This window comes from Protopterus annectens, chromosome 13.part0 (assembly GCF_019279795.1).
Source record: "Protopterus annectens isolate FY-2018-M chromosome 13.part0, PAN1.0, whole genome shotgun sequence".
NCBI classification, from domain to species: Eukaryota; Metazoa; Chordata; order Ceratodontiformes; family Protopteridae; genus Protopterus; species Protopterus annectens.
In genome coordinates, this window is record NC_056747.1 from 917,098,434 (window position 1) to 917,116,990 (window position 18,557).

At 46.8% G+C, this 18,557-nt stretch overlaps 1 protein-coding gene across 1 annotated transcript in view; it reads right to left on the reverse strand.

Moving 5' to 3' along the window:
• PSME3 (proteasome activator subunit 3) overlaps nt 1-18,557 on the reverse strand; it is a 425,070-nt gene that overhangs the window by 183,537 nt on the left and 222,976 nt on the right. The window lies entirely within an intron of this gene.

The following is an 18,557-nucleotide window of genomic DNA, read 5'->3' on the forward strand; positions in this document are numbered from 1 at the left end:
GGGCCAGATAATACCTAGACATGAGTGTCTGGTAATTAATAGCTCTAATTGACAAGGTGGAAGTAGTATAGACCTTCTTCCCAGTCCTTCCAAAATCTTGCTTTCTTTGTCAAAAGGAATCAGCTTTGCAGAAGATGACATTCTGAAGATGTCAGAAGCAATGGAGGCCAAGGCTGGGTCAGCAGGGCGACATTTAAAAAGAAGCTAAACAGTCATCAGAGACCTTATAAAATCTGTCAGGTCTTTTAGAGGTAGAGGCTTGGAAATCTGGGGTTTTAGAAGAGAATGCAAAGGCATCTAAGAAAGCTGGAAGGACTGGTGGAACTGCTGAGAGAACAGAGGCTTCCAACTAGAGAAGGTCATAATTAGAAGTTATGTACTTACCATAACGTTCCATCTGAGTAGGTGTATTCATTTGTCTGCAACCTGTGGGTATGGATCAGATATCAGATCCGAACCGGCATGGTTTATCCAGCTATGGATCCGAGCTCCTAGCTCCTCCCCCACCCATAATGCCCTGCTCTCCCTACATGACCTCAGATCGAGTTTGCCCTGCACCAACTACCCTAACTAAAGGGTAACACACCCTATGCAGGACCTAACAAGGCCAGGGGGATAGGAGGGTGGGATGGTTGCAGACAAATGAATACACCTACTCAGATGGAACGTTATGGTAAGTACATAACTTCTAAATCTGAAGTAGGAGATTCATTTGTCAGCAACCTGTGGGACAGAGTCCCCAGCTACCTGAATCTTGGGTGGCCATCATGGAAGGATATTCCGGAGCACTCGGAGCCAAAGGATGCTCTGCCTCTAGACGTGGCGTGCAGCTTATAATGAGTAATAAAGGTATGAGATGAAGCCCAAGTGGCTGCTGAACAAATGTCTTCCAGAGGAACCCTAGACCTAAAGGCTGAAGTAGAGACAGACCGGGTCGAATGAGCATGGACTCCCTCTGGTGCGGGCATCCCAGAGGCTTGATGCCAACAGAATACACTGAGAAATCCAGCGTGACAAAAACTTTGGAAATCGGTTTACCCAGATTGAATTTGGCAAAAGAAATGAACAACTGGTCTGACTGCCTATGACCAGCTGTCCTATGAAGGTAAAAACGAAGCTGCCTGTGAACATCCAAGGAATGCAGCTTGTATTCGCCTTTGTTTTGATACTTAGGGAAGAAAACAGGGAGGTTGATGGACTGATTAATGTTAGCTTCGAAGCTACTTTAGGAAGAAAGGAGGGATTGATCCTGAGGCACACCCGGTCCGGATGAAAGATCAAATAAGGCGGTTTCATGGACAGGGCCTAAAATTCAGAAACTCTCTTAGCCAAAGTAATGGCTACCAAAAAAGCAGTCTTCAAGGACAAGAATTTAAGATAGACTGTGGCCGCAGGTTTGAAGGGAGGAGCGGTCAAGGCCTGAAGTACCAAGGAGAGATCCCACGGGGGAACCGTTTCTTTGACAGGGGGTCTGAGCAAAAAGGTGCCTTTTAGGAATGTTTTGCATGACTTAGCTGACATAAGAGACCCTGAATCATGACCAACATGGTAATGAGATATGGCCGCCAGCTGAACTTTGACCGTGGAACTACTGGCACCATTAAAAAGCGTAGTAAGGAAGTCTAGAACCAAAGGAAGGGGAACCGTAAAAGGATCTAGGCCTTGCCGCTCTGCCCAAATGGAGAAACGCTTCCATTTACTGCGGTAATTTTTTCTGGTTGAGGGCTTGTGGGCCGCTACCAGAATGGCCTTAACTGGGGACGAGATATCGGGAGTCCTGATTAGGAGTGGAACTGGAGCAGCCAAGCAGTCAACTTCAGGTTGTCCAGGTTTGGAGTTGGTAGGTTCGATGGGTGTGATATCAGATCCGGAATGGGATCTAGAATCCAAGGTGGATTCACTGAATGAGACCTTAGGTAAGGGAACCAGATCTGTCGAGGCCAGAACGGGGCAATGAGGATCATTCTGCACCCCAACCGAGAGGCTTTCTGAAGTACTTGAAGCATCAGAGGTAGAGGAGGGTATGCGTAAAGACGACCGGGAGGCCAAGCATGCACCAGAGTGTCTCTCGGAGAATCCCCTGGAGGGAGGATTAGAGTGAAAAAACTGTTGCACTTGGCGTTTAAGGGAGAAGCAAAGAGATCGCAACAGGGAGTCCCCCACTGTGCGAAGATACGTTTCGCTACTTGAGAATTGAGAGACCACTCGTACGGGGAGAGAATGGTGCGACTGAGCTTGTCGGCTAGGATGTTGGACCGACCCGGAATATGCGTTGCGATGAGAAAGCGGTTGGTGGAGATCGCCCATTCCCACACTCTCATGGCTTCTCGACAAAGGGTAAGACCTGGTTCCCCCCTGTTTGTTGATGTACCAGACCACCGACATGTTGTCTGATTGAATTGCAATTGTTCCCAGGGGAAGGAGGGCTTGAAGTGCTTGCAACGCCAAGAGCACCGCCCTCATTTCCAGAACATTGATATGCAGGGAGGTCTCCGAGTCGCTCCACGTGCCTTGGACCGTCCGGCCCGCAAAATGCCCCCCCCACCCGAGGCGGGAAGCATCCGTGGTCACTGTAGCGAGAGGGGGAGATGCACAAAAAGGGCGGCCCCTGTGGAGGTCCGGGGAATGGAGCCACCACAAGAGAGACCGCTTGCAAGCCTTGCTGATTGCAATGGGATGATGCAGGGAGAGAAATGACCATTGCACCTGAAGTGTCCATTGAAGTACCCGCATGTTCAAGTGGGCGAGCGGGAGAAGAGTGATCGCTGCCGCCATAGACCCTAGCGCCCTCAGGATCAATTCCGCAGGTGTTGAGCTGGAGTGAAGGATGGCCCGCACCTGGAGTTGTAGATTCCGAACTCTGTCGGTCGTGAGAAAGGCTCTTAACTTTCTCGTGTCTAACCTGGCTCCTATAAACTCTATTATCTGAGTAGGGACCAGGTTGGACTTTTCTATGTTTACCGTGATGCCTAGACAGGGAGCTAGACGAAGAAAGAAATCTCTTGCCAAGGAGAGTAGATGCCTTATTGGGGCGGTGAGAAGCCAGTCGTCTAGGTACGGAAAGACCTGTACCCCCTGAATCCTCAGGTGGGCCGCAACCACTGCTAATACTTTGGTGAACACCCTGGGGGCTGTGGTGAGACCAAAGGGAAGGACCCCGAACTGGTAGTGACTGGCTCCCAGCCGGAAGCGAAGAAACCTCCTGGACCATCTGTCCATTAGAATGTGGTAGTACGCATCCTTGAGATCTAAAGAGCACATCCAGTGATTCTCCCCTAGGAGGGGGAGGATGGATTGCAGAGTGACCATCCGGAACTTCTCTTTGGGAACTGCCAGGTTCAATAGAGACAGGTCCAGAATGGGCCTTAGGTCCCCCGTCTTTTTTGGCACTAAAAAGAACCTGGAGTAGAACCCTGATCCGATCTGGTCTGGGGGGACGGGCTGGATGGCTCTTTCTCAGCAGATGGCCAATTTCTGCTGAAGCGGCCTCCCTCTGATCGGGTGGAACATCGGGGAGGATTTTTAATTTTGAGACATGAAGAAAGGGGATTTTGTAACCTCTGTATATAATCTGGAGAACCCAGCGGTCTGATGTAATGGACTCCCATGCCGCTAGGTGCTCCGAAAAACGTCCCCCGACTGCCTCCAGAGTGGAGCAGTCGGGCAACCCATCAGGGTTGCTGCGTGGGCCGTTCAGAGAAAGGTTCCCTGGACCCAAAGTTCCTGGGAGCCCCTCTGCCCCGAGGATGGCATCCTCCCTGTCCTCCTCTGCCGCGGAAGGACTGGTTGTCCGGAGCGGGTTGGGATTGCTGCGACTTCCGGAACCACATCTTCTTCTGGCCCTTTTGGTTCCTAGAGTAGGACCTCTGGGGCACAGAGAAGCAGACTCAGACAGCGTCTTCCCGTCCTTCTCGCTCTGAACCAAGGTGTCGTGAACCGTCTTGCCAAAAAGGGCAGAACCGTCAAAGGGGGCGTTCGCGAATGACGCCTTGAAGGGCTCCGTAAAATCGCAGTGGCAGAGCCAGGCCTGGTGTCTTGTGACTAGGCCCACTCCTGCAGCTCTAGCGGCTCCCTCGGTAGCGTGGGAAAGTAACCGCATAGAGGTGTTGGACACGGAACGAAGAGTGGCCATACGGGTGGAGTGCAAAAGTTTGTCCTCCTCAGACATGGACTCGGGGGGGGGGGGGATGCAGCGTATTCCTTGATAAGATTGCGCTGCATCCTAAGGACATGTGCCAAATAGTTGAGCGCCCTCACTGAGAAGGTCGCTGAACTAAACATTCGCTTCCCCAAACGGTCCATCATCCGAGACTCCTTGCTCGGGGGATGGACTGAGGGACTCTCCTGGGCGAGTTCCCTCTTAGTGGCTGCAGCCGACAACATGGCATCTACCGGGGGACCCTTACTCCAGTGGGCACGGTCAACAGGGGGGCTAAGGATCCTGTCAGGCCTCTTGGGGATTGGCTCCACGGTGTCCGGTTCCTTCCACGCCCTGGTGGTAATAAGATCCACCAGGGGGTCGGCAGGAGGGGACACCCAAGAGGTAGACGGGCCCGCTTCAAATGCCTCCAAGAACACGGACTTGTCCGAGGAAGACTTTGGGGCAGACGACCCACCTCTTATCCGTAACATTTCCATGATGTCTCCAAAGGAGACATCCTCAGGGGGTGATCTTGGGGAGCCTTCCCCTTCCTCCAAGTCAGTGTCTTCAGTTAAAGACTCGGGAGAGTCTATGTGCCTCCTCTTACACGTATGCTTGCGAGGTGCTTCCTCGGGGGGGCTGTCCGAGGAGCCCTCGCCAGCAATGTCCAGATCCAAGGGAACTGCTTGGGGCAGTGACGTTGGCTGTCCCAGTGGCCGGGTGACGGAAGCCTGGCCCAGAGCAGATGGAGTGCGGGACGGAGCCGAAGCAAGGTCTGGGGGTTCGGATGCCCTCAACAGAGCCCTCTCCACTACATCAAAAGCAGAGGGGGAGCCAGCCTCGACTATAGGATCCGAAAGTCGGCTCACCCTCGGATCCGATAAGTGGATCGGAGCTGGCGCTGAGCCCCTCAGATCAGAGGGAACAGTGCGCTCCGACAGGGACGGCGCCGAAGGCACACTGAGTCCCTCGGATCTGAAGCTCGGGCCAAGGATCCGAGAGGTCAGATCCGACAAACTCGAGGGCAGGGTCGGACCCGAAGTACCCAGTACTGTCGGCGCCGACCCACCCCCGGCTCCGAGTCTGCCCGGCTCAGAGCACTCCGAAACCGGGTAGCAGGCCGGAGAAGGAGCTATGGGCTTGAAAAATGGGGTCGAGCTCCCCCCCCCCCGGGGGGGGCAGGAGCACTCCCATCTGCATCTGGGCCTGGATGAACCTTCGCATCATCCGGTCCAGATCAGCATCGGAGAGGCTGTAGGTAGACCTCGACGAGGCGACCGAGGTAGGCCTTGAGTGCTGCCTCGATTGCCTCGAAGGAGGTCGGGCCTCCTCATCCTCAGGCCCCGGTGAAAAACAAGGAGACCGGAGCCGAGGAGGAGGAGAGCCAGCAGCCAGAAAGGCCGGAGGAGAAGCCCGCCTAGCCGGCGGGGCCGAGACAGAGGACCCGGCCCGCCGCTTGTGGTGCTTCTCCCTCCGGCCCTTCTTCCTGGCTTCCCTCTCCTCCGAACCCGTAGAGGGAGTTTGAATCCCGGGAGGAGGAGGGGGAGCAGGCAAGGCAGGAACTGCCGTAGCAGTAACTACCAATGGGGCAGGGGCCGAAGCAGAGTCCGGGGGCAAGAGTCCCGCCAAGACCAGCTTCGACCTCCGCTCCTTCAATGACCTGGGGTTGAACCCTGCACAGATTGAACACCCAGAAGTGAGGTGTTCAACCCCAAGGCATCGAACGCACCAAGTGTGGCCATCAGCAGGGGAAAGCTTATGGCCACACTCGGAGCATTTAGAGAAAATAGGCTTTGGGGCCTCAGACATACTTTTTTTTTTTTTTTTAACAAAAAAAAGTAAAGTACTGAAAATTACACACTCACGCAAGGCCCCAAAGACAACTCGCACACACTACTACGCACCAGCGAGGGGAGGGTAACAAAAGGTAAGTAAGTTAAGCCCAAAAAAGATAAATTATATAGGGAACCTAAAACTTTCACACAGTTTTTAAAAATTTAAACTATCAAAATCTATTTTTAACAAGAAAAATATCACTTAGCTCAGGCGCTCAAGAAAATCCAGCTCTCACCATGCATGGCAAACTAGATCTGAGGTCATATAGGGAGAGCAGGGCATTATGGGTGAGGGGAGGAGCTAGGAGCTCGGATCCATAGCTGGCTAAACCATGCCGGTTCGGATCCGATATCGGATCCATACCCACAGGTTGCTGACAAATGAATCTCCTACTTCAGATCATCTTTTTTGCTTCTCAGAAATTTAATAAGAATCCCATTTAAAGAATTTCCTCATCTTATTAACAGTTTCCCCAAAGGACAGCTCTTCTATGGGGGAATCTCCCCACTGGAGTCCACTGGGCGGGCATATTCCAGAGAAGGAATCTGGGTGGAGTATGCCCAGGAATCTTCATCCGATGAAGAATCCTCAGTCTCGCAATCAGGAATCTAATACTCAGCAGCCTGCACTGAAGGAGACACCCGATACCCAGATGCCAACACTAGAGATGGAGAAAAAGCAAGCAAGGGAATAGCAGAAGAAGAAGCTGAAGGCCTCAAAGCCATCACGGCTTTAATGAGACTGTGCGAGAAAGCATCCCAGTCCAATGGAGGGGTGAAAGGAACAGTAGAATGTTTAGTCTTCTGCTTCTTCTTAACATACTTCTCTTGTTGAGGAGAATGCCTGGACATAGGCCTTGCATCGGAAACTTATTTAGAAGGAGGGACAGGAGTGCTTCCAGAGTCCTCCAGAATAACAAACTGTGGTTCCCCCAAGTCGTCCGAACCGGATGTCCGCATGGCCTCGAATGTGCTAGGATTCGCACCCTTACGGCTTCCGCTGAGGTACCTGCAGAAGAAGCGGACCCTACCTCCGAACACACTGCCGGGTTTTCACTAACCTCAAGGGTATGTCAGAGGGAGGAGGTGCAACAGAAGAGGATTCGAGCTTAACTTTGCTAACCTTCTTCAAAGCTGGCTCAGCCGAAGGACTCCATTAAATCCTTCATCTCATTCCTAGCCAGACATTTAAGTCTCTGACTTTCTAAGTAATGACTTAAGGCCGACAGACAACTATGCAATGTCTTGGTCTTAAAGGCTTGACAGAAAGAACAGGAGCGGTGGTCATGAGTAGCCCCTCAAAAGATCAAGCAAATCTTGTGACTATCCTTATGTGGAATTTGCCTTCCACACCTACAGTTGCTCTTCCTGGATGACATGAACAAAGAGAGGCAGTAGCAATAAAAATACCCCACGGGGTATGTACCTGAAACTGGAAGGCAAACCCAACAATATCAGACAACAGTCCGAACTTAAGAGTCAACCCTTCTGAATGGTGGTGAAATAGTTCTGAGAATGTTATGTGCAGACATCCCTTTTATGGCCGACACACTCAGTGCCTTTGTGCGACGTCCCACGTACTGACAGTGGCAATAAGCTTTTGTATACAGGCCAGACATCGGATCGATTGGCTAAATACAACCCCATATGTAAAGAATACTGCAACACAGAATAGAAGGACATGTTGGAGTTCTTTGCAAACTGATCCAAAACAGGCCATGGGTCCCCTTTTTTCTTTGGCACGAAGAACCCAGAATAAACTCTGGATCTTCTTTGGCCTGGTGGGACCTCTTGGATGACTGTCTCCACAATACAAACTGGTAACACCACAGGAAAAAATAAACTGATCGGTACACAACCTGTAGTACTAACAACAACACTAGAAATATTCCATGAAAGAACTTTTACTTATGTAGTTAAGTACTTTCATTCCCGGAATCTTAGGATGTAAGAGGCTATATCATGGAACATCTAAAACAAAAGCGATTTAGACTGGCAACTAAAATTTAATGCTACATGCCATCAAGGGATGAATGATTCTGTGTTGATTAATTCTATTTTAAGACCGAAATATTTTAATGCTTAGTTTTAGCAAGGCTGTAAAATAATTTTAATGCAACTGTTTCTGTGATATTTTATAATGTGTTTTTTATAAGTTCATTAGTTCTGAAAAAAGTCGAAGTTTTTTATGGAATATCTTGAGTGTCATTCTTAGTATTACAGGCTGCGACTCTCTTGTCTAGCAGCTTTTGAACTTGCAGAGCTGCTAACTCCCATTGTTTGGGTGGAACACGGGGAGAAATTTCCGTTTGAGTGGGGGAATATGTAAAAAGGGAATGAAATACCCTCTGGACATGACCTTTTGTACCCAAGAATCTTTTGTGATGGCTGCCCAAGCATTTGGGTGCAAAGACAAGTGCCCAACCCCAGACTGCCTCCAGAGAAGAACAGTCGGGCAACCACTCAGGAGAGCCGAAAGGGCCTATCCAAAAAGGAATCTCTGAACCCTTGGTTTTGCTGACCCTCTCTGCTGTGAAGATGGCGTCTTTCACTGGAATTTCCCCCTCGATCCATGGGAGAAATTTCCCCTCATGTGTCCTGAAAAGGTCCTTGAGATTTTTGGAACCATATCTTTTTACCACTGCACAGAGTCCTAGAAAATAATTTTTGCAAGGCAGAAAAACGGATTCTCATGGCAAACAAAGTCTTTAAAGTCTTGCTCACTACGGGAAAGTGCGTCTAACAGTGGGGCCAAACAAAGAAGAGACATCAAAAGGAACATTGATTAAAGAAGACCAAGGACTCCACAAAATCACACAAGAGCATCCAAACACATCTCCCTAAGGCTATGCCTGAACCTGCAGCACGTGAGGAACCTTCAAGGTATATGAGAGAGTAACCTCATGGATGCATTAGATATAGATTGAAGGGTGGCCAGTTGTAAGGAAAAAAAACCTCCTGTTCCTCTCCCGACATTGTTCCAGGGCTAAACGTAGAGAGTTCCTTAATCAAGTTTTTCGGTAGTCTAGTAAAGTGTGGCAAGTAATTAAGCAACTGTAAAGAAAATGTTGCTGAAGCTTAAACACACTTTCCAAACTTGTCCAACTCCCTGGATTCTACAAAGAGAATGGATAGTGAAGCTCTGTTCAGCCAGCTCCTTTTATGTGGTTGCTGCGACAACAGTGGAATCTACAGGGATTCCCTTACCCCCAAAACTCTTTCGGTGGCTCTAGGACCTTGTCTATATGACAGGGGATTGATTCTACAGTATTCAGCTCCTTCCAAGCCCAGCAGGAGACAAGCTCTATAAGGTCAACCACCAGGAAGGAGTGGGGTGGGGGTGAGGTAATCGCATGACACAGATGGGCCAGACTGAGGACTGACCACCTTTTTTCCTTTTTGAAGTATGTTTAGAATGTCTCCAAAGGAGACATCATCTATTGTTGACCAGGAAACCCTTCCCCTTCATAAAAATCGATGCCTTTACTTGGAGATTCCTAGGGGGAATCAGAGTGCCTCCTCTTACACAATCTCTTCTGGGGAAGATCAGGAGAGGTGTCAGAAGAAACAGGATGTTCCTGAATTGGAACTGCCTGGAAACCCATATGGGTCTGCTGTCCCGGAGGAATATGTAGATGAGGCTCAGAAGCTGAATCTGAAGGGGGGATGGGGTTAGGATCCAAAGTAGTAAGACATGAAAGAGTTCTTGGATAGGAAAACAACCCCTCCACCACCTCAAAGGCAGAGGGACCAGAAGAAGCTGTAACCAACCTCACCAGAGCCATAAATCCCAGTGTTGTTGAGCTCCGACCCTGCCCAGATATCTGCTCCAAGGGAGGAGTAAGACACAAGCTGGCCAGCCCCAAGCCTCCGAGGGGAAGCAATGGCTCAGAGTTCGAGTCAAAGGCATCCTCCCAGATCTAGCACAGAAGCTTAATCTCAGACACTCATCCTGCTCAAGGCGGGGTTGGTGCCAAACTGGTAAAGCACACAGTCTGAGTCGAAGAAGAAGCTATCTTCAGATACAATGCTTAAGACTCCCAGGGATCTCGGATCCAATGGCTCTGAAATCACTGGTTGGATCAGAATAGGAGAAACGATGGGAAGGGAAACAGATTGGAGGCTCACTGATCCAACAGAAGATAATAGGATGCCCATCTGAATCTGAGAAATTTCATCACCCTATCCACATCTGCTTCGGACAATTTCAGCAGGGCCTGATAGAAGATAACACTGGACATGGACAAGAACTTCCTGGGAGTTTCCTATAAAAAGGGTGACTGACGCTGTAGTAAAAAAGCTGTCAGATCAGAGCACTTGGGAAGTGCAGCAGGCGGCTCTAATGCCCCGCAGCAGATTTAGGAGACCGGGCAGATGAGCATTTCCTGTGCTCCAAAGAAGCCCCTAAAACAGAAGCAGGAGGAGGAGCCAAAGGTGTAAGCAGGCCCTTTAACACAAATTAGTTGCGCCTATCGCTAATAGCCCTGGAATTGAACCCTGCACAAATATGACAAGGAGAATCCAGACAACTTTGGCCTAAACAATAAATGTACTACCTGTGGGCATCAGAATTGGGTAGCTTATGCTCACAGGAAGCACATTTCTTAAATCCTGTTGGCCTTTCAGCCATGTTAAAAATACACAGGAGAGGAGGAAAAAAAATCTAAGGATAACAGGTAGAGAAAACAGTAAGAAAAATTACCAACAATAATAATTTAACTCCCTCTAAAAGGCAGGTACAAAAAGCAATAGTAAAATGGTTACCAACAATGGTAAAAAGCAGACACCCAAAAATGAGTAGAAAGAAAAGCGAAAATAGTCAAAGAGTAAAGGGAGGAAACTGTACAGAAGAAAAACATAACAGAAAAAGAAAAACATCTATTTTTATTCATGAACAACCTGTGTAACAATCCACAGCTCAAGAAAGTGTGACCCATGTCCAAACCCTTAGAGCGGCAAACAGGATTTGAGGCATTACAGTAGTAAGGGGAAGTATAGGTAAGGGGAGTAGCTCGAGTCTGATTCAAGAGTTTGGAAGAAAAGCAGCAGAGTCAGATCAGAGACCCATTCGGTGATGAATGAATAAAAATGACAGCATCAGATCAAAGGGTAATAGCCTTAGCCAACCATTTTGAAATGGTCTGTTTTGACACAGGCTGCCCCTTCGTACCTTCAAAAGATACAAACTGATTCAAAGATCTGAAAGACTTATTCTGTCAAGATAGTACCCAAGTTGTCTATGGACACCCAAGATACGGAGTATCCCTTTCTCCATTACTTGTGTTCAGGAAAGAAAATGGGGAGATGGACAGTGTCGTAAAGTAAACTAATACTACTTTAGGCATAGGAATTAGTTCTCAAAGAAACCCTGTCCTTGTGGAAAATTGGTAGGGTTGACTCCTCATAACAGCTTGCAACTCGGATACTATTCTAGCAGAGATTACAGCAGTAAGTACAACTGTTTTCCATGTTAAGAACCTCAAGTCAGCCAGGTTACCTGGTTCAAATGGAGCAACTGTCAGCTTCTCTAACAAATTAAGATTCCAAGGAGGGGCCCACTGGTTTTCTTGGAAGCCACTTATGAAAAACCCCTTTTAAAAACATTCTGATATGAGACTGCTCTGAAAGGAGGATCCATGGGCAGACATGTTGAAATAGATGATACATGAACCTTGATAGAGGAGTAGAACAGCCAACAGGATAGTAATACAAACAATGTAATAGGATTTTCTAAAAGCAGGGTTGCTTGCCTCCATTAGTACCTGCTGTATGTCCTCAGTAAAGGTGTATCTAAAAAGAATTAAGACCCTATCATCCAGGTTGGAAAAGCATAGAGGAACATTCCTGTCAAGGAAAATAAAAGGCACCTGTCTTCTAGGCCTTCATGCATAAAGTGCTGGAGCTGAATCTTGCCAACTGATTGTTCGGACAGGCACAAAAAGATCTGGTTGAGGAATTCCCACAGATGGATCAAATTTGGAAAACCCCTATCTAGTTTCCATTCATGAGGGCTCAGCTTGTCTGCCACTCAGTTTCGCTGTGATGGAATGTAGAATGCCTGTAGAGTGAGACTGTGCTGTGTAGCTATATCTCAAGCTAACGCTGCTAGTCTGCAGATGGGGTACAACCTGGTTCCCCCCTTGCTTGCCGATATACTGCGTATGACTGTGGTATTATCTGTAATCACTTTAAGAGATCCCTGGAACCAATGATGATTCAGAGAGTAGTGTGCCTTGATCAGGGCAAGCATCTCCTTGACATTTGTGTATTTGCATCTGTCCTTGGTGTCCCACACCCCTTGCACTTTTATCCCTCCTGAAACTGCTCCCTATGCAAAGTACGAGGAAGTCTGTGGTGACTAACTGCTTTGGAAGAGGGAGACAGAAGGGGGCAACCTGGACTTGCTAACATCCATTGTCTCCACCAAAAATCTCTCTTCTGACAAACCCAAATACTGAGATTTGAAAAGCCAAAGGGTATTTGTGCTGGGGCAAACAGACTTTAGATACCGCATTACCTTTCTTATGTGGAGCCTTGTCAGGGGTATCATGAGAATCACAGATGTCATGAGACCCAAAATCACGTGGCATTCGACCCAAAATCACGTGGCATTCCCTCACTGTGCTCGAAGTCCAAGTGAAAACCCCTATAAATAAAACTTTTTTCCTGTGGAAGAAAAGCTCTTTAAACTGTGGTGTCTAGTTGGCATCACAGAAACAATGCTGTTAGGAGTCAAAAAGATTTCTGAATGCTCTGCTGGAATCCCAGCTTGTGTAAGAGATCTCTTACCCAAGAGAGATTCCTGACACTTTGAAAGAGAATCTCAAAGATAAGCAAGTTGCCCAAATATGGAAAAATGTGGATACTCTGTAGCCTGCAATGAGCTACAAATAGAGCTAGACATATTGTGAACAGACTTGGTGCAGTGGCTAGATGGACCAAAGGATAAGGCATGGAACTGATAAGGAGATCCAGACAAAAAAAACTTAAGAAATGTCTGAAATCGGGATGAATATGGATGTGATGAGCATTTTTCAAACCTAGTGTTAACCAGGAAGCTTGACTGAGGAAGAAGAGGTAACAAAAGTTGGCAAGTGACATCATTCTGAATCTGAACACAAACAGGTTTAGGAAAGAAAGATCCAGAACTTGTTCCAAACATTTTCTTTCTTTGGCACTAAAGACATCCTTAAATAAAACCCTTCCAACCAGGGAAGGAAGAACTGGTTCTATTACTCCCTGGGATAGCATATGATGAAAAACAAGTGAAAATAAGATGGTCTGGTCGATGAGGAATTAACCCCTGGAAAGGAGGAATTTTTTCCCCTTGACATTTGAAACCTCAAACAATCTTCAGAATCCACTTGTCTGAAACTATCTGTTGCCAAACAGAAAAATGGAAATTCAGACTTTCTGAAAGACAAAAGGGGGTGCTAGGGTGGGAGGGGGGAACAAACTCTTTTAGAGATTCATTCTGACATACTGGACTGTCATTAGTTTTGAGATTTCCAGAATTCAATTTGGTGCCACTTTACATTTCTTCTTAAAAGCCTGTCTACCTGCAATTGTTGAAGCTGTTTATTTTGTTTCTTACCAAAACTGGATAAGAAGTTAGAGAATCCCTTGGAATATGGGGGCTGAATAATCTTACATATTCCCTGTATTAGCTTACCCCTTTCATCACTTTTAGATCATCTCTGTAGCAAAGAAGCCAAAAACTAAATCTCTGTGCAAAGGAAAATTTAAAATCTCATTTTTAACATGCGAGAGGATTTGAAAATGCAGCCATGCAAACCTCCTCAAAACAGAACTGATGGCCACAGTCCTTGAAGTAGTATCAAGAGAGTTGTGCACACTGTATACAATGAGTAATGACTTGAACAGAAAAAAATAATGGACTTGATGCAGATTTTCCTCACAAGAAACTGTAGACAAAACATTGCACCTGCTTTCACAATTTTGTCAGGACAAACCTTAACATATAGAGCCCGACAGTTTAAAATTCTTTAAATCAAAGTTGAAGGAGAATACACCCCCCCATACTCATCAACAAACTTCCCATCCTCATCAGAAACAGCGGGATTGGAATTAAAATGTTTAGCAGCAGCAGAATTAACTACATCTATATAGGGTCAGGTTTGGAAAGAGTGTATAAAAACAACTGAGGAACTTTATCCATCCTATATGCCTTTTTAGGAGCAGTGGTCAACTGTCAGGAAAAAGTACAGTTGTGTACACTTACCATAAATGTAGATGTTAGAGTGTCTTCACTGTTGCAGTCGTGACTGTAGGGTTCTCCCCTGCCGGCAGGCAGCCCTCGTTCGGCCAGAATCCCAAAGTCTGGGCCCAGCATCGGCTGTTCAGCCATGCTCCCTGACGTCAGAGCGCCAGGAGTACAAAGCTGACAGCAGACGCCATTTTCTCCAGTTTTTCTTGCCCCAGATGTCAGGTGTTCCAAAATGAGTAAGATTCCATACCCTTTGCAAATACACCTCAGAAAAAGGGTGAAGAAGGGAACCACACAAAGGAAAAAATAAGAGGGGACAGGAGGGAGGGCAACCCAGACTGCAACAGTGAAGACACTTGAACATCTACATTTATGGTAAGTGTACACAACTGTACTATGTTCTTCGTGTTTCACTGTTGCAGTCATGACTGTAGGGTTGAATCCCAAAGCAGAATAAAAGGGAGGTGGTCATAAAGTAGAGGGGGCGGCTAAAAGGCCCTGCAAGACTGCAGAAGCAAAGCCTGCCCTAGACTTAGAGTAGAGAGGATTATTGTAGTGCTTGGAAAAAGTATGCACTGAACTCAAGTTGCAGCTTCCAAAATGTCTTTGGTAGGAACTCCCCTGAGGAAGGCAGCTGAAGTGGCAGCAGCTCTGGTAGAGTGAGACCTTATACTCCCTGGGATTTGCTTTCCATGATGTGAATAGCAAAATCTGATTCCATGAGCAATCCATTTAGAAATGGTCCGTTTTGAAATGGCTTTACCTTGGGAACTAGAAGCATAAGAAACAAACAATTGCTCTGATTTCCTGATGTCCTTGGTCCTGTCCAGGTAAAAACGTAGTTGTCTGTGTACATTCAAGGAATGCAAGATCCTTTCCCCCTTATTTTGAGGGGTGGGGAAAAAAGTTGGCAAGTGAATAGTTTGATTTAGAGCCACTTTGGAAACCACCTTAGGCATGAAAGTAGGATTAGTCCTTAAAGACACCCTGTCTTGATGAAAAATAATATAAGGTTCCACAGCCATAAGAGCTTGCAACTCCGAAACTCTCCTGGCAGAGGTCAGAGCTAACAGGATGGCTGTCTTCCAAGATAAAAACTTGATGTCAGATGTGGCAGCAGGCTCAAAAGGAGGTAAGGTGAGTTTTTCAAAAACATAGTTGGGATCCCAAGCAGGAATGGGTGGAGATCTAGGGGGCCTTAAGTTCTTAGCTCCTCTGAGAAAGTCTCATGAGCTGGTGGGAAAAGATTGGAGGGTCTGTATTATAATGAGCAGAAATAGCAGAGGCATGTATCTTTATGGAAGAAAAAGAGAGACCCTTATGTAAGATATCTGTCAGGTAAAGTAAAATCAGAGGAATGTTAGGAATAAGAGGATCTGAATCCTGAGCCTGCATCCAGGAGCAAAACCTTTTCCATTTTCCTGCATAAGATTTTCTAGTGCTAGGACGTCTGGGCTTCAAAAATGACATCCATAACCTGCTTGGGTAGGAGAGAATGAATCATAGACCCTGGATTAACCATGCCGCCAGACTGAGAGTTTTGATATGGGAGTGCAGAACCTGACCCTGGAGTTGGGACAGAAGGCTCGGAGTCTGTGGCAAAACCCAAGAGGGCTCCAGACAAAGGTTTCTCAGTTTTGGGTACCAAAACTGCCGAGGCCAATTTGGGGCCAGTAAGATTATCATCTTGGGCTTGTCCTGTTTGATCTTTAATAACACCCGTGGAAGAAGAGGTAGAGGTAGAAAGGCATACCCCGAGAGGTTTCTCCAACTGAATGATAGTGCATCTACTTTCCAAGCTAGTTCGTGGAATGTCCTGGTGCAAAAAATCTGTAGTTGATGATTGAGGTGGGATGCAAAGAGATCTATGTGAGGACATCCCCAGACTGCTGTAATCATCTTGAATATTTTGGTGTCCAGCATCCATTCGTGTGGGTCCGACAGGTTTCTGCTCAGACTGTCTGCCAGGAAGTTTTGCTTTCCTGGTAAAAACTGAGCTTGAAGGTCCAGTTTGCAAGCTAGAGCTGTGTTCCATAGATTCATGGCTAGTCTGCAAAGGGGATAGGAATGAGATCCCCCCTTGCTTGTTTATGTACCACATAACTGTGGTGTTGTCTGTCCGTATCAGTAGTTGTCCTGGATGTAGAAGATTCCTGAAGGCCAATAGAGCCTTCTGAACGGCTAACATTTCCTTTAAATTGATATGCATGAGCTTCTGATCCTTTGTCCAAGGGCCCTGCAGACAGTTGCCCTGAAAATGGGCTCCCCACGCATAATCTGAGGCGTCCGTGGTTAGAATCTGAGTGGCTGGAGGCAGACTGAAGGGTTTTCCTTTGTTTAGAGTACATGCCTTGGACCACCAAAGGGATTCCTTCTGAAGACAAGGCAGGACGGTAATCTGTATGTCTAAACTGTGGCAATGCTGAGACCATACACTTTTTAGGTACCACTGAATTTTCCTCATATGTAGTCTAGCATATGGTACGAGAAGGATGCAGGAGGCCATGTAACCCAAAACCTGCAGGAATTTCCTTGCAGATAGCGGAGTTAATGTTGCCAAGGTTTTGAAAGTTGAAGTCAGCTGTAATTGTTTTTCGTATGTCAGAAATGCCATCTGGGTTGTTGTGTTGAGAAGAGCACCCAGAAAGGTTATCTGTTGTGAGGGTGTCAAATCTGACTTTATGTTTACAGTGAATCCCAAGAACTTGAAAAGATTCTGAACAAATTCTAGATGCTGGAGTAAGACATCCTTGCTGCCTGCCTGAATAAGACAGTCGTCCAGATAAGGGTAAATATGAATTCCCTTGAGTCTGCAATAAGCTACTACTGGAACCAGGCATTTGGTGAAGACCCTGGGGCAGTAGACAATCCAAAGGGCAGCGCAGAGAATTGATAGTGCTTTGATCCGGCCTTGAACCTGAGGAATTTTCTGCATTCCTGCCTGATGGGAATGTGTAAATATGCCTCCTTTAAATCCAAAGTTACCATACATGCATTTTTGGTCAGCATTGGAAGTAGCTGCTGTAGAGTAAGCATCTTGAATTTTGGTATCTCGAGAAAAGTGTTCAAGACTGACAGATCCAGAATGGGTCTCCATGAATTTTGCTTTCTGGGGACTAGAAAGAGCCTTGAGTAAAAACCTTGTCCCATCTCTGAAAGTGGAACCAGTTCTATGGCTTTCATAGCCAAGAGAGCTTCCACCTGGTTTAAGGCCTCCAACCATTGATTTTTTTGGAAGATCCGGCCACCCGCTTGGTCTTGGACGGGTATGAAAATGGAATTTGTAACCTCTTGAAACCACATCCAAAACCCACTTGTCTTGGGATATACGAGTCCAGTTTAGGTGAAAAAGAGAAAGTTTTCCTCCGAGAGGGGCTTCCAGGTGAGAAGTTCCTGCAGCCCAACAGAGGGAGTCATTGAGTCTGTTTTCTATGAGCTTGCGACCTGTCCTCTCCTCCCCTAGGGGTGGAAGCAGTCCACTGTCTTGGTCTATAAGAGGCTTGCGTTTGAGGCCTTCCTCTGGAGCGTCTGTATCTACCCCTCTGAGGCCTATCAGAATTGGGAAAAACCCAACTTTTAGTAGGCCAATTCCTACTAAATCTGGGTGGCTGTACTTGTAAGAAATCTTTAACCATTTGCATGGATTTTTGCCTTGTCCTCCATCTTCGTTATCACCTCTTCAGCTTTAGATCCAAACAAAACATTATGCTGAACAGGAGCATCCAATAATTTAGCTTTTACTTGATCTGGCAAGTTTTGTTCCTTTAACCACACATGCCTTCTAATGACTGTGCCAGAGGCAGCAGCCCTACAAGAAGCCTCCAAGGCATCAAATCCACAGCGTAAACCATGCTTCCCAACTTGTTCAGTGGCATGCATTAAGTCATGTAATTCCTTATCTGCACAGGCAGAAATGGAAGATAACTTTGTTTTAAAACAGACAGAAGAAATTGCTGGTATTTCAGCATATGAAACTGACAGTTTATAGCCCTAATAGATGAAGTAGCAGAAGTGTACACTTTTTTGCCCCATCTTTCTAAAGATCTGGAATCCTTCTCAGTGGGAATGGGGTTTTTAGCAGAAGCGGCCTTAACTACCCTTAGGACCCTGAGAAATGGTTTTAGGATCAGCAGTAGGATTCTTGTATAAAAATTGGTGGGAATAAGGAACCCCATATCTGTCTGGCTTAACAGGAGCAGGAGGAAGAGAGTCAGGAGTTAAGTTAGCCTCCGAAAAAGCATCATCCACAATATCTAAAATAGGAGGAATAGCCAGGGGTCTATGTTGGGGAAGAAGAAAATCTCCAAGTCTTTTCTTAGATTCCGAGTACTCCTGTCCTTCCCAGTGAAAATGT